We start from the raw sequence: 13,584 nt of genomic DNA on the forward strand, positions 1-13,584 counted from the left end.
ACCTATGGACATTAAAGATGCAGGACTGCAATGCTGCTTGAGGCCTGCCTTGCTCTCTGAGAAGGAAGACTGGACTTTCTCCCTTCATCTCAGGTTAACCTGGGTGACTTCAAAGGTCAGTTGGCCGACCTCCTGATTTGAGCGACAGGGACACAACAGGCTTCCAAAGCCTCCCTGTAACTTCCCAGCTGACCTGCTGCAAATGGACCTGTAACTGGACCTGCTTGAGCAGTGCTGATCTCTGCTAGAGTCCCTGCCTCCACAGGTCTTGGACCTTTGGCTGACATCAGAGTGCACTCTTCTGAAGAAAAGGGATAAATCCTGACTTTTTGGGCTCTTTGCGACTGTGAACAGTCACATTCACACTGAGATCTTGCTTCCAGCAATGACCACCAACTCGAAGCTCCAGTGCACCAGACTCTTCATGCTACAGTGACGGCCAGCGCTGACAGGCAATGCAAGATCTGCACTTTGCACTACAGCGATGATAGCCTGTGGTGAGCACCAATGTGAAGCTCCAGCAACAACAGTCCACGATATGAGCACAGCCCCTAAAGATTAGCCTCACGAGCCCAAAAAAAGACAATCTGTTCCAAAGACAACATTTTTCTTAGTGTCAAAAATCAGCCTTCAAGTCTTTCTGAATGGTAAGGGTGTCAAAAGGATGTGCATTCCAGGTAAAGGCAGGAATTTTAGCAGTACATGCTATTCTCAAAGCTGTCACATTCTCCCTGCCAATACTTGAAAGCAATATAACAAAGTAATTCTCACAGAATTTGCTTTATAAATCTGATTTCAATACTTTGTGCAAAGTTAAGCAGATTCTGGAAGGTAATACTAAAGTAAAAATAGGTTATGACTGATTCCAAGTCGGTAATAGCAATGCGCCAATTCCGTAATGGTTTTAATTGCCATTTACTAAAGATCGAAATCTTGGTTTTCTGAAAATGTATTTCTAACTTATGGGTTTGCATGAAGGTATCTATTACGGTTAGCAGGTGTTGTTGCCCTGATTGTTGTCAATAACATAAATTAACTGAGTCTGGTATAGCATCCAAAATTGGAGGATGACATTGGTTATCAGTCACATAATTCTCAAAGTCTGCCAGGTATAGTGAAAAAAATAGCAGGTAGATCACACACTGTTTCTTCAATCCAGTTGATGTACTCATTTTTATGGAATATGTATTCTTTATTCCCAACAGGACTCACACCTAAGTGTCAGAATGCAGTTCCAGCATTAATTTTAAAACACTTAGACTAATTTTTAAAGGTGAAAGTTTAGAACATACTACAATGATCTACTTTATCAAAGGTACTTGAAAGGTTGATGAAGGTCGTACAAACTTTCAGATTTTGTCTTATATTCTGTTCCACAATCAAATTCAATGGGCATTACTGATTGTGTTAATGTCACCTTATGCAACATAATCAATTGCTTTTCATTTACCTAATCCTAGAAGTGTTGTAGGATTTGTTTGACAAAAATCTTCCTTGAGGCTTCTAGAATTGCTATATAGTGGAAACTACCTTCCTGGTCACTTGGTCTCTTTTTTTATAAATTACCTTTCCATGATGAGTGTTTTACTAGAGTAGAAAAACAGACATTTAATGATCTAGAGAAGATCTTTGCCCATTAACATGATAGTTAATGGTATATAGTAATGGGTACACTATCAAGACCTTGGGCCCTTGACATTTTACATTTCCTAATTGTTAAATCAATATTCTCCTAATGGACCACTTATGTGATAATTGAGACATCCACACTGTTTTAAATACCATATTCCCCCAAAAAATACAATTGTGTTGGTGGAAAAAGGCATGTCATTGGCCTTTATTTACAGGAAATGATTTCTTCATTTGACCTTTTAGTATTTACGCAGGACACTATCTACCAGAATGACTGCATACTGACTGGAGATCGTGCCTTATGAACATCATTTCAGTTTCACGCTGCAATTATTTATCTACTCCCTTTTGGAAGAATTTGTTAAACAATCTATGTTCAAAAACAGATCTTTTTATCGCCCGACCCACTAAAAGTCAATTATTTTTGTCCTCATATCACCACAGCTGCCGCAATCCTAGGTGACACAGTTGAACCAACCTCACACCTGATGAACAAGCAGTGGCCCAGCCACACCAACCTGGGCTTAAACATCCATATTTTTTTGGTGCAATCATAGGACTGCTCAGCTTTCCGATTCCAACACACCACTCCACCTTAGAAAGTCTGCCTAGATAGTATCCGCTCTACCCGGGGTACAGCACAAGCCCATCTGCAGGTCCAGCGCAAGGCTTTAAGCCAATCCTCGGGGAGGTGAGCTGCTGGATCTAACCAATGTTTGCAGATCTCCCTTCTCGCAAGAAGCACCAAATAATAAGGTAAGCCCCTCTGCGACCTGCCCAACAGGCTAAGTGAATCAGTTTCAACTCCCAACAGCACCAGTATGGGGCTCATCTCAATCCTGACTCCAAGGATATTGGCTATAATATGGCTCACGTTGTTACAGCACCAACTAATCGAGGTACAAGTGGCAAACATATGCTCGTAATTCGCTTCGGGATGGCCTCATCTTTTACATTTTGGTATTCGGGGAACTCACAAATCTTGCTAACCTCTGAGGTGTCCAGTATATTCTATTAATTGTGAAAAAGTGATTCTTTTTTAGATTGGCTGGCTTGACCATAGATTATAATAATTTCCCAAAGAGACTTGCCACCAATGTGGGAGCTAAGGTTCTGGGATCATTCCCTTCCAGGTGTCATACAGTGGCTCCCATATTTCATCCTCTGCCTCCAAGAGCTTCTGATACCATATAGCGACCTCCTTACTTATGGGCTGTATATCTTGCAGGAGTACTTTGACCTCCCAGGCACTACCAATCTCTGAATTAGCACTCAGCTACCAAGAAGAGAGCAGTACATATTTAAATGTAGATAGGAAGCCCCCAGTCTTTGCCTTCAGTACTTGCCATGGTAAAAGACCTTGCACTGTAAAAAGATGCCCCCAACGTGTTATCCCGGCCTCCTGCAAAGGGAGACTCAGCCCATCCAGTAGGAGTTCTGGGGTGCCCGGAGAATCCCAAACTGGGGAGAAATGGGAATAGCACCTAACGACCAATATCTTCCTAACCCTGTAAAGTGCAGATTTTAAAACTTTCAGGCGACCTTTCTTAAAAAACTTGGGCACCCCAAATTTGTATAAAAAGCCTGTGGGTCCCAACCCTGTCACCATTTCTGCTAGAATCCTACCACAAGTTGAACTATTCGGTGTTCCAAGAAGCATACTACAGTTCTTAAGTTGGAAAGCCAATACAATAAATCTTTAAGTCCGGTAATCCCAGATCCCCTTTCTTCAAACTCCTCCTCAATTTTTTCCAAGAGAGCCTAGTTGCCCCAGAAGCCCGGATAAAACTTTTTTCTCAGTATTTTTTCTATCTCTTTTTTAGGAAACGTGAGGGGGATACAATTAAGAAGATAGGTCAACCTAGGTAAAACCGACATTTTAATCAAATTCACACGCCCATGAATCAACTGTAGCAAGTTTTTCAACCTAATAAGGAGCAGATCAATCTCCTTTACTACCCATTCTAAATTATCTACTGGGGCAACCCCAATGATTGAACTATTGAGATGCCCAGATACTTAAATTCAGTCCCCTCCCGATCCCAGTTGGTGATATCCGAGCACATAATCTCCAATTTAGCTGTGTTCACGGAATAACCTGACAGTGCCCCAAACTCTTCCGCTAACTGTCCTACCTTAGGGATGGTGTGAAGAGGCTCCGATGTATAGATCATTAAATAATTTGGTAGAGTGATAGTTTATTCCTTAATTGTTGCGTGGAAAAAGGGATTACCTGGGGGTCACTTCTAAGTAACTGGGCAAATGGTTGGATATAAATATTTAAAAAACAGGAGAGAGAGGGTACCCCTGCCTCGTACCACGAGTAATGCCAAAACTCTCGGTCAGAGCTCCATTGAATAAAATTTACGCTGATGAGTTTGCATACATTCTCTGAAAAATCAGAATAAAACACGGGCTAAACCCTAATACTGCCAAGACCTCCCACAAATACGCCCAACAGACCCAGTCAGAGGCCTTAGCAGCACCCTATTGTGGCAACTGGCAATGGAATCGAGTGAGCCATGGCCAGATCGATGCATCCAATTAACTGCTGAGTGAGATCATGGATCTGGCGCTTAGGGATAAATCCTCTTTGATCTGGTGAATTAGTTGTGGAGCCAACTTAGCCAGCCTACCTGCCAGAATAATGGCAAGAACCTTGCAGTCAGCATCTAAAAGAGAAATTGGGCGATATGAGTCTGCCTTATTAGGATCTTTAGTGGGTTTGAAAATCTGCACTAGCGTAGCTGCCCTCTATGATTGCGGGATCAAACAATTTCCCCAAGAAAGGAACCACCATATTCTTCAGTATCTCATATAGCTCAGAGGGAATAACATCAGGCCCCACAACTTTCCCATTCTTAGTCTGACTCAAATGCTCGCAAACTTCAGCCTCCGTAATTTATGCTTCAAGAGACTCCCTTCCTGTTTCTGTAAGCCCTGGGAGATCCCAGTCCCAGAGCCTCCCCCGGAGACCATCCAGGTCTGGAGTGATCGCCCAGTATATGATGCAGAAAAAATGGAGACCAGATGACCTTTCATCTCCCCAGCATTTTTAGAGCTGTCGCCCTGCGAGCTGAAAATTAAGTCCTTGATATTATTCTGCGACATCTCTGATTTTTCAGGATTAGAGTGCTCCTGCTCCCTCCCCATCTCCGAAGAGATTCATACGCTTGGCTTTCCACCTATCCTTACACTTATTTTACAGCTTGAGCTTGAAATTTAGCTGGGCATCCTCCAGCCTCTTTTGCGCTTGATCCCTGTCCTGGGAGGAACTTTGCGCCTGCAGGGTAGCCTCCAACGCACCAATTTCCTGTTCTAGGACCATACACTCGCTTTCTCTGTCCCATTCTTGGCATACCCCAAATATGCTACTAAAAGTCAATCTTGTTAATATTATTAAAGTTTACATCAGGAGTTAACAAATAATAAGCCAAGTCAATCTCAATTTAGTTAATCTATTGGATGGTGTTTTGTTTATGACACACTAATTCCCCTTGATGGAATGGCTTAAAGTACACAGATTAGAAAATCTAATTGACCCTTAAGTGCCACCTGATTACTTAGAGTAGTCTTCAATATTTCAACATATATGTATTTCCATAATTGATAGGGTACGAAGCCTCTCTTGACCCATGGAGGTAAATCAGCATATTCCTTTTGAGGCCTACCATTTAGAATAGCTAAATTAATGCTTAATGCACAGCCAATGGTGTTTAACAACTGCACTTAGTTTATTACATGTCAGTAGACTTTCAACTAACCATGTTTTGTGAAGAGCTGTCTTTCTAAATGTATTATGATGTAGCGTAATGGCGCGCCCTATAGGCCAATGCTCTAGTCAATTGACTAGAATTTTCTTTTTGTGGTGTCGACCCTGATGAAATATGGTCAATTACGGTTTTCTAAAAAAAAAAAAAATGTGTATTGCTTGGTTTTAAATTAAAAAAACGTGTCATGTGTTATTCTTTAAAACCTTTAACATTGTGACAAAACACATAGTATACCTAAATTACCTTTTATGTCGGTTGTATGACGTAGCCATGCATGCCATTACAACGCATGCCTCTACAATGAAGTCTTTAGAACAAATGCGTCTTTATCACTCATACATTTACCATGCAAGTCTTTACAAAGGCATGCCTTAGGGAAAGCTTTGGACTTTGGAGAGGTATAATTTACTATTCCAACTCCAGTCTGTGCAACTGTAGGGAAAGCGCTGGACTTCGGAGGGGTTAAATTCAGTATGCCGTTGTAAAGACTTGCATGGTAAAGATATGCGTGGTAAAGCCTTAATGTAAAGACATGCGTGGTTCCGATTTCGTGGTAAAGGCCCTTTATGTCATATGCACTTTAGTTGTTCCAAATGCCTCCATGGTTTATTGAACAATCACAATGAAGTCCCAGTAAAAGCTTAGATTAAGTAATTAGGGATCATTTACAATTGTTTCAGGTTGGCTAAAACAATACCATCATTATCACAATAGATTAGAAAATGGGCAATGGGTCGGATGGGGAGCCATTGAGTGGTGCTACCGCTCAACATAAAAAGCGCATATGATGCAACTGTGTTTAGTATAGTGGATACATTTTAAACAAATTACTCCATGTTCTTTTGATCATTTTTGTACAAAGATCTGGACATTTTCGTGCTGGATCTACCATCCATGTCTTAACTCTTTTGGCTGTGGATTTAACCTTGTCTACAGATGCCTTTTTACTGTTGCCAGTGTTCTTAACTCTCGACATGAGACACTCCGCTTGTGAGAGGTAGTTCTTTCCTAAATTAAGTCAGATTTGATAAGAGACAACTTTTATAACAAAGTAAACTTATTTTCCTATAAAGGAAGCATTTTACTCTTATCTCTCACCTCTTGAATAATACAGCACATCAACTGTCCCAGATTCCAGAAATGATAGTTTGACCACACAAACCTGTTATCCTATTGCATTTGGTATAATTGCTTAGTTTTTGGTTACATCCCACTTTGTTATTAAAGAAGTGTCAGAAAAACACATTAAAAAGAATCTTTGATTCACATCAGCTGCGTCATGGATGACCCATCCCATTTATACCAGATATCAGTTTAAGGCTTTTGGATTTCCCTACAGTTTTCATGTATAATAATAGATTAGTACATTTCTAGAGGAACACATCTATTTATTTATTATACACATCTACGAGCACTGGTAAGGGCAAAATCGCCGTTTTCCCGCCAACTTCATTCCCCTCCCCCTGACTGGGACACGCCCACCTTGAGGCCACGCCTCTCGCATTGCTCCCTTCCTTCAAATATGTGTATGTTCCGGAAGCGCAGCGGACGAGCGTAGCGGGCGCGACGAATGCGCGCCGAAGGCGCGCATAAGGCAAGCTCGTCTGTGCTCGTCCGTGCCGAGACCGGGCCAGGGGCCAGAACCTCTGATCAATCCCCGCGACAGGCTCCCCACATCTACCCCAAATCCACTCCTCAATATAATCCACACCTATGGTCAGATACCACAAAATGTACATGTCCCCACTGTAACGTGAAGCTACAGATAATGAATGAAAAAATCAAAACGCATGCTGTGACTGCATCTATGTCTTCAGACATCACCGCTGCACTAATCAATGCACGATCTCTTGTCAAGCACCGGCAAGAAATACATGATCTTATTATTAACAACAACCTTGATTGTCTCTTTCTCACGGAGACATGGACGGATGGAGCATCCGATCCTGACATGGCAGTTGCGACCCCCCCCAGCCTATAACGCTTATCGCTTAGATAGAGTGGGGCAGCGCGGAGGAGGACTAGCTATCATCGCCCGCGACCACATAACGGTCAGAATATCTCACATTCACTCCACCTCTTGCGAAGCCCTTCTTTTCGATCTTAAACTCACCCCATCGTTTCATTTTAAAGGCATCCTACTATATCGACCACCAGGCTCTCGCACCAACTTTCTAGCAAATCTGGGTGCAATACTGGAAGCTCCAGCGCTGGAAGACTCATTTACATTATTGGGCGACTTGAACTTCCATCTTGAGAATGCATCTGACAAAGATACCCAGTCCTTGATATCAGACATGCACACCATGAGTCTTCGGCAACTGGTAACCACCCCCACCCATATAGCCGGTCACATGTTAGACGGCATTTTTACTAATATGCAAGGCGTTAATATAATAGATACCTTACCAATGCCATGGACGACCACTTCGCCATTTTTATAAAAATATCAGTCACATTAAATAGACTCAGACCCCACTCTGTACCGAAACCACAAACCATCAAAGTTTGGAAGGACATCGATCACGCTGAGCTAACGAGTTTACTTGAAAAAACTCGCCCTGACTCAACATTTGATCCAAACTTGGCCACACGACAATTTCAGGAGTGGATAGGTACCGCCACCCACTCCATAGCCCCAACTAAAATACTCTCTAGAAACAGAGCAACGCCATCAGCCCCATGGTTTACAGAGGAGCTCCGTATTAAGAGGCAATTCTGTAGAAACAGGGAGAGACATTGGCGCAGATCCTACAGCGCGGAAAGCAAGACCAGCTATAAGGAAGCACTCGACAATACAAAGCTCTTATTGTCGAGACAAAAAAATCTTATTTCACTGAACAAATCAATTCTGCTGAAAACTCAAGTAAAAAACTTTTTGAGATAACTAAGGTCTTATCGGGAAACGCACCGGACCTGAATCCTCCACAATCCCAAGTCTTTTGTGATTCTCTGGCTGATTTCTTTTTCACAAAGGTAAATGATATATATCAAGCATTCTCCACAAAAACAGTAATCAGCCCCCCCATATCTAACAACGGGACCAACAATATCGAACTTTCTCAGTTCTTAGACCTTGGAGAAACACAAATCAAGGAAACAACGGCCACAATCAAATCAGGCTCAGCATTAGATCCTTGTCCTCTAAAAGTCATTCGTCCGATCATGGACTATCTCTCCCCTGACATTGTATCAATCTGCAACACAATGTTCAGAACTGGGATATACCCTGACTCCCTTAAAAATACCTTGGTCAAACCCCTACTTAAGAAAGTTAATTTGGACACGGACCAACCAAAAAACTACCACCCCATAGCCAGTCGCCTCTTTTAAGCTAAAGTAGTGGAAAAGGCTATGAACTCACAACTCTCAGAGGTCATAGAAAAACATCAACTACTGGATAACACCCAATTTGGTTTCTGCAAGTTCCATGGAACCGAAACTGCCTTAATAAAAGCTACAGAGGACATAAGAGTGATCCGGGACCAGGGAGGTACAGCAATACTCGTACTGCTCGATCTGTCGGCAGCCTTCGACACGGTCGACCACAAGATCTTGGTCGACCGTGCCGAAAACCTGGGTATCCGCCACATGGCTAGAAATCTGCTCTCCTCCTTCTTGGCCGGTAGATCACAGGTGGTCACACTGGGGCCCTTCCAATCGCACAAGCTGTCACTACCGTGTGGAGTTCCCCAAGGCTCATCCCTTAGTCCGACACTATTCAATATCTACGTGTCGGACCTGGCCTCTGTCATCAAGGCCTCTGGGATGAGCCTTACTTCGTACGCGGATGACACCCAGCTTGTGTTGGCCATTAACGGGAATGGAGACAAGGTGGCTGAAACCTTCCAAGAGGGCATGCGGGCGATCGGTGAGTGGATGGCCTCTAACTGTCTAAAGTTAAATGCCGAAAAAACGGAGGTCGTCATATTTGGACATCTCTCCCCAGGATGGTCAAACACCTGGTGGCCCCCACGCACGGAACACCACCTACACCAGCCATCACCGTCAGAAATCTAGGGGTGATTTTTGACGATAAATTAAATTTTATGGTCCACTCAAATAAAATAGCAGCAACAGCCCATCACAAACTTAGGTTGATCAAGAAAATCATGCCGTTTTTACCAACCTCAGCAGGTAAGACGCTGGTAAGCGCCCTCGTGCTGTCATCTCTTGACTATTGTAACGGCTTATTCATCAACGCCCAAGCAAGAGTGACCAACAAAATGCAGACCATCCAGAATGCTGCAGCCCGCCTCCTGTCTGGAATCCCTAAGTTCTCACCAATCTCTGAGACTATAAGGGACTTGCATTGGCTCAAGATTCGAAACCGGATCAAGTTTAAAGCGCTGTGCATACTCTATAAAGCATTGCACAACTGTGGTCCACATTTCCTGAAATCCCATCTCAGATACCAGTCCTCCATAAGATCGCTCCGATCTAACAACCTTAAAATCCTTCAAATACCACGAACAAAAACAGTTAACTGGGGCGATGGACGCTTCCTTGTGACAGCTCCCAGGTTATGGAACTCCCTGCCAGCATCCATCAAAGACAGCCCATCTCTGATGCATTTCCGCAGAAAGATAAAGACCTGGCTGTTTGATCAAGAATAGTTACCGGCTTAACCTCGGGAATACATTCAAAGTTTCTAGCGCCGAGACGCCAACGGGCAATTGTACGCGCTGTATAAATCTAAAAAATAAATAAATAAATACATCTATTTAAAATTGGTCCCACAAAATATATGATGGAAGAGGTTAAAACATGTGACCTCGTTTTTAAGAATATATGCACAAGTTACTTACCTTCGGTAACGATATATCTGTATGAGACATTAGTTAGTGATAGATTCCTTACCTTAGAATTACCCCCAGGCGTCAGATGGATCTGGAAAGTTTTCATCAGCAGTACCCCTGCGCGTCGGAAGGTGGCGTCGTGCGGCTCCACATCCGTTGTAGGCGTCATGATCGCCGGGATGACGTTGCGGCAGCTACTTAGACGCCGCCCTCGCATGCTGACGTTAGTTCTGTACACGACTTTCCGCGCCAGGAACGCAGAGCCATGCAAGATGCTGACTACTGGTGCATTGAAACTAGTGCCCTGAAAGGGATGACCTTAACCCTAGAAATCAGTTTGCAGAACGGGGAGGATGGGTGGGGCGGTAGGGAATCTATCACTAACTAATATCTCTTACAGATATATCGTTACCGAAGGTAAGTAACTTGTGCATCTGAAAGAGACACGTTAGTGATAGATTCCTTACCTTAGATAGATACCCCAGCAATACCAACCCCAGTGGTGGGTCTGCGAACCAAGATCACACCAGAAAGTCACGGGGAACAGAACGGCCAAAGAAGCCGTCTCTCCAGACTTGACTGTCAAGGCAATAATGCTTAGTAAAAGTGTGCAGAGAGGCCCACGTGGCTGCCTGACAGATTAAGTGGAGGGACGCCTGGCTGCCAGAATGATATCACAGACTTCAGGAGGAGAGTCAAATGGAATCAACTGTCGCCGCTCAATCCCCACGCAAAGAGGTGGAGGCTGGACAGGTTCCGTGGAGGACCGACCCCTGCTGCTGCGACAGAAGATCCTCCCAAAGAGGCAGTCGGGTCAGGGAATCCACACTCATACTGAGTAGCTCGGGATACCAAACTCTTTGAGCCCAGTCCGGAGCCACATAAATGATTTGGGCCCGGTCGCGCCTGATCTTCTTCAGCACTCTGGGCAGAAGTGGTATAGGCAAAAAGGCATACAACAGACCGCAACTCCACTCGTGATGAAAAGCTTCGCCGAGCAAGTGCTGCTTGGAAATTCCAACGCGCAGAAATGCTGACATTGCGCTTTCTCTTCGGTGGCGAATAGATCTAACCAAGGCTCTCCCCACTGTTGAAAGAGACCTTGCAACACCTCCGAGTGAAGACGTCATTCGTGATCCATCATGTACCTGCGGCTGAGTTCGTCCGCCCTGGCGTTCAAAGAACATGCCAAGTGTTGAACCACCAAAGAAATGCCTAGACGTTCCAGCCATGTCCAGAGATTCAGAGCCTCCTGACATAGGGTCCACGACCCCACCCCACCTTGCTTGTTGCAGTACCACATGACAGTGGTGTTGTCTGTGAACACCTGCACTACTCTCCCCTTGACAGAGGGAAGGAATGGCTTCAGTGCAAGTAGGATTGCCCGGAGCTCCAGAAGGTTGATATGGAGCCTGGACTCTGCTGGAGACCAGAGGCCTCTGATCTCCGTCTCTCCCATATGGCCGCCCCATCCAGGGAGGGACACATCCGTCACTACTGTGTGCTCCGGTTGGGGAAGTGAGAGTGACCTGCCGCTGACCCAATGCTGGTTTGTGAGCCACCACTGCAACTGTTGTGCATTGCCCTCCGAGATCTGGACGTACTCGGACAGGTCCCCTTGATGCTGAGCCCACTGGAACTTCAGGTCCCACTGCAGAGCCCGCATATGCCATCTGGCATGATTGGTCAGCAGGATGCAGGAGGCCATGAGGCCCAGCAGCCTCAAGGTCATCCTGGGCAAAACCCAGGACAAGGGCCGAAATATCAAAAATCATAGCCCGAATGTCCCGGACTCGCTGTTTGGGAGGAGAAACCCGAAACTGAGCCGTGTCCAGAACCGCTTCGATAAAGAGGAGCTTCTGAGAGGGAATCAGGTGCGACTTCCGCACATTGATGGAGAACCCCAGCAAATGCAGGAAGTCGGCCGTAGTCTGGAGGTGGGAGATGACTGCCTGGGGCGATCCCGCCTTAAAACAACCAGTCATCGAGATAGGGGAAGACTGAAACCCCTGATCTGCACAGATGAGCTGAGAGCACCGCCATCACTTTCGTGAACACCCGAGGGGCGCTGGTAAGGCCAAAAGGGAGCACAGTGAACTGAAAATGCTCGTGGCCTACCGTGAACCGCAGGTAACGCCGATGGGCCGGCAGGATGGGGATACGAAAATAAGCATCCTGCAAGTCCAACGCTACCATTCAGTCTTGCGGGTCTAGGGCAGACAAGACCTGAGCAAGTGTGAGCATCTTGAACTTCTCCTTCCATAGGAAGCCATTGACGTTCTGAAGGTCTAAGATAGGACGCAGGCCCTTGTCCTTCTATCGTCTCTTTTATTTTTTGGTGGCCACAGATTTCCCAGTTGGCATTGAGACCATTTATGTTCAAATAAGACACAAATAAATTTGGAAAAGCAGAAAGAGGCTTCTTATCTTCAATTAGCAAATACAATAACTAAAAATGAAGGAATGGTAAATCTGAACAGATATATCCAAAGATTTTCTACCTCTGATGGTACAGGAATGGAGATAAATTTGGGGAACTGGTCAAAATTATGGTTTTTATCAAATATATATATATACATATGATATATATATAATATATATATATATATATATATATATATATATCATATATATATGATTTTCGAGTCCAGTACAACTTATTTTTGTGATTGAAATCATTCTGATAGGTATTGATCCAACTTTTATTGTAGCACATACAAGTTGGTTATTGTATTTCTGAATTATTCAGAAGTGGGAGCAGTATGCCATGCTACTAATGGACCTTAGATATTTAGGTACAGAAAGGGGGTGGGTAGAGGAACCAAAAAAGCTATTGAAGAACATGTCTTCCCGGGGACTGTTTTATTGATATCGTTGTCTCCATCAAATCTTCTGTCCATCCTGTTGATATATTCCTTGTAATGCATCAGGTCTTTGGACTGTTAGATGTGATTGGCAGACCTTCTGTTTCTCTTAAGAAGGTAAAGGACAAACAACTTGTCAAAGTAGGCTAGCAAATGGCCAATAAGTGCCTGCTGTCCTCCTGTTCCCAATTTGTAAATTTCAATGAATAAAAAATGTTTTTATCCTAAATGTTCCCTAATTTTTGTCATATAAAATACATGGATGCCTGCAATTCCTTTATAAAAGCCTGTATCGAATTTTCTTATTACACATGACTAGTGACATCTCCGGTCAACTGTAATAAAGAAATTGCAACGCTGCTAAACTATTATAACATATTGCAGTTGATTTGTGACATCACAATGCCTTCTACCAGAGTTTGCAGCCAGGGTGAAAAGCATAACTAGAGCTACAATTTAATCAAGGAAAATGTGAACTAGCCTTCCTTCTTCAGGTATCCTTTTCCAAAAAGAAAA

The 13,584-nt window shown here is 43.8% G+C and overlaps 1 protein-coding gene across 1 annotated transcript in view; it reads right to left on the reverse strand.

The window, feature by feature from the left end:
- Positions 1-13,584, reverse strand: part of LOC146821513 (uncharacterized) — a 436,639-nt gene that overhangs the window by 29,646 nt on the left and 393,409 nt on the right. The window lies entirely within an intron of this gene.

Source organism: Triturus cristatus, chromosome 6, assembly GCF_964204655.1.
Source record: "Triturus cristatus chromosome 6, aTriCri1.1, whole genome shotgun sequence".
In the NCBI taxonomy this organism is placed as follows: Eukaryota; Metazoa; Chordata; class Amphibia; order Caudata; family Salamandridae; genus Triturus; species Triturus cristatus.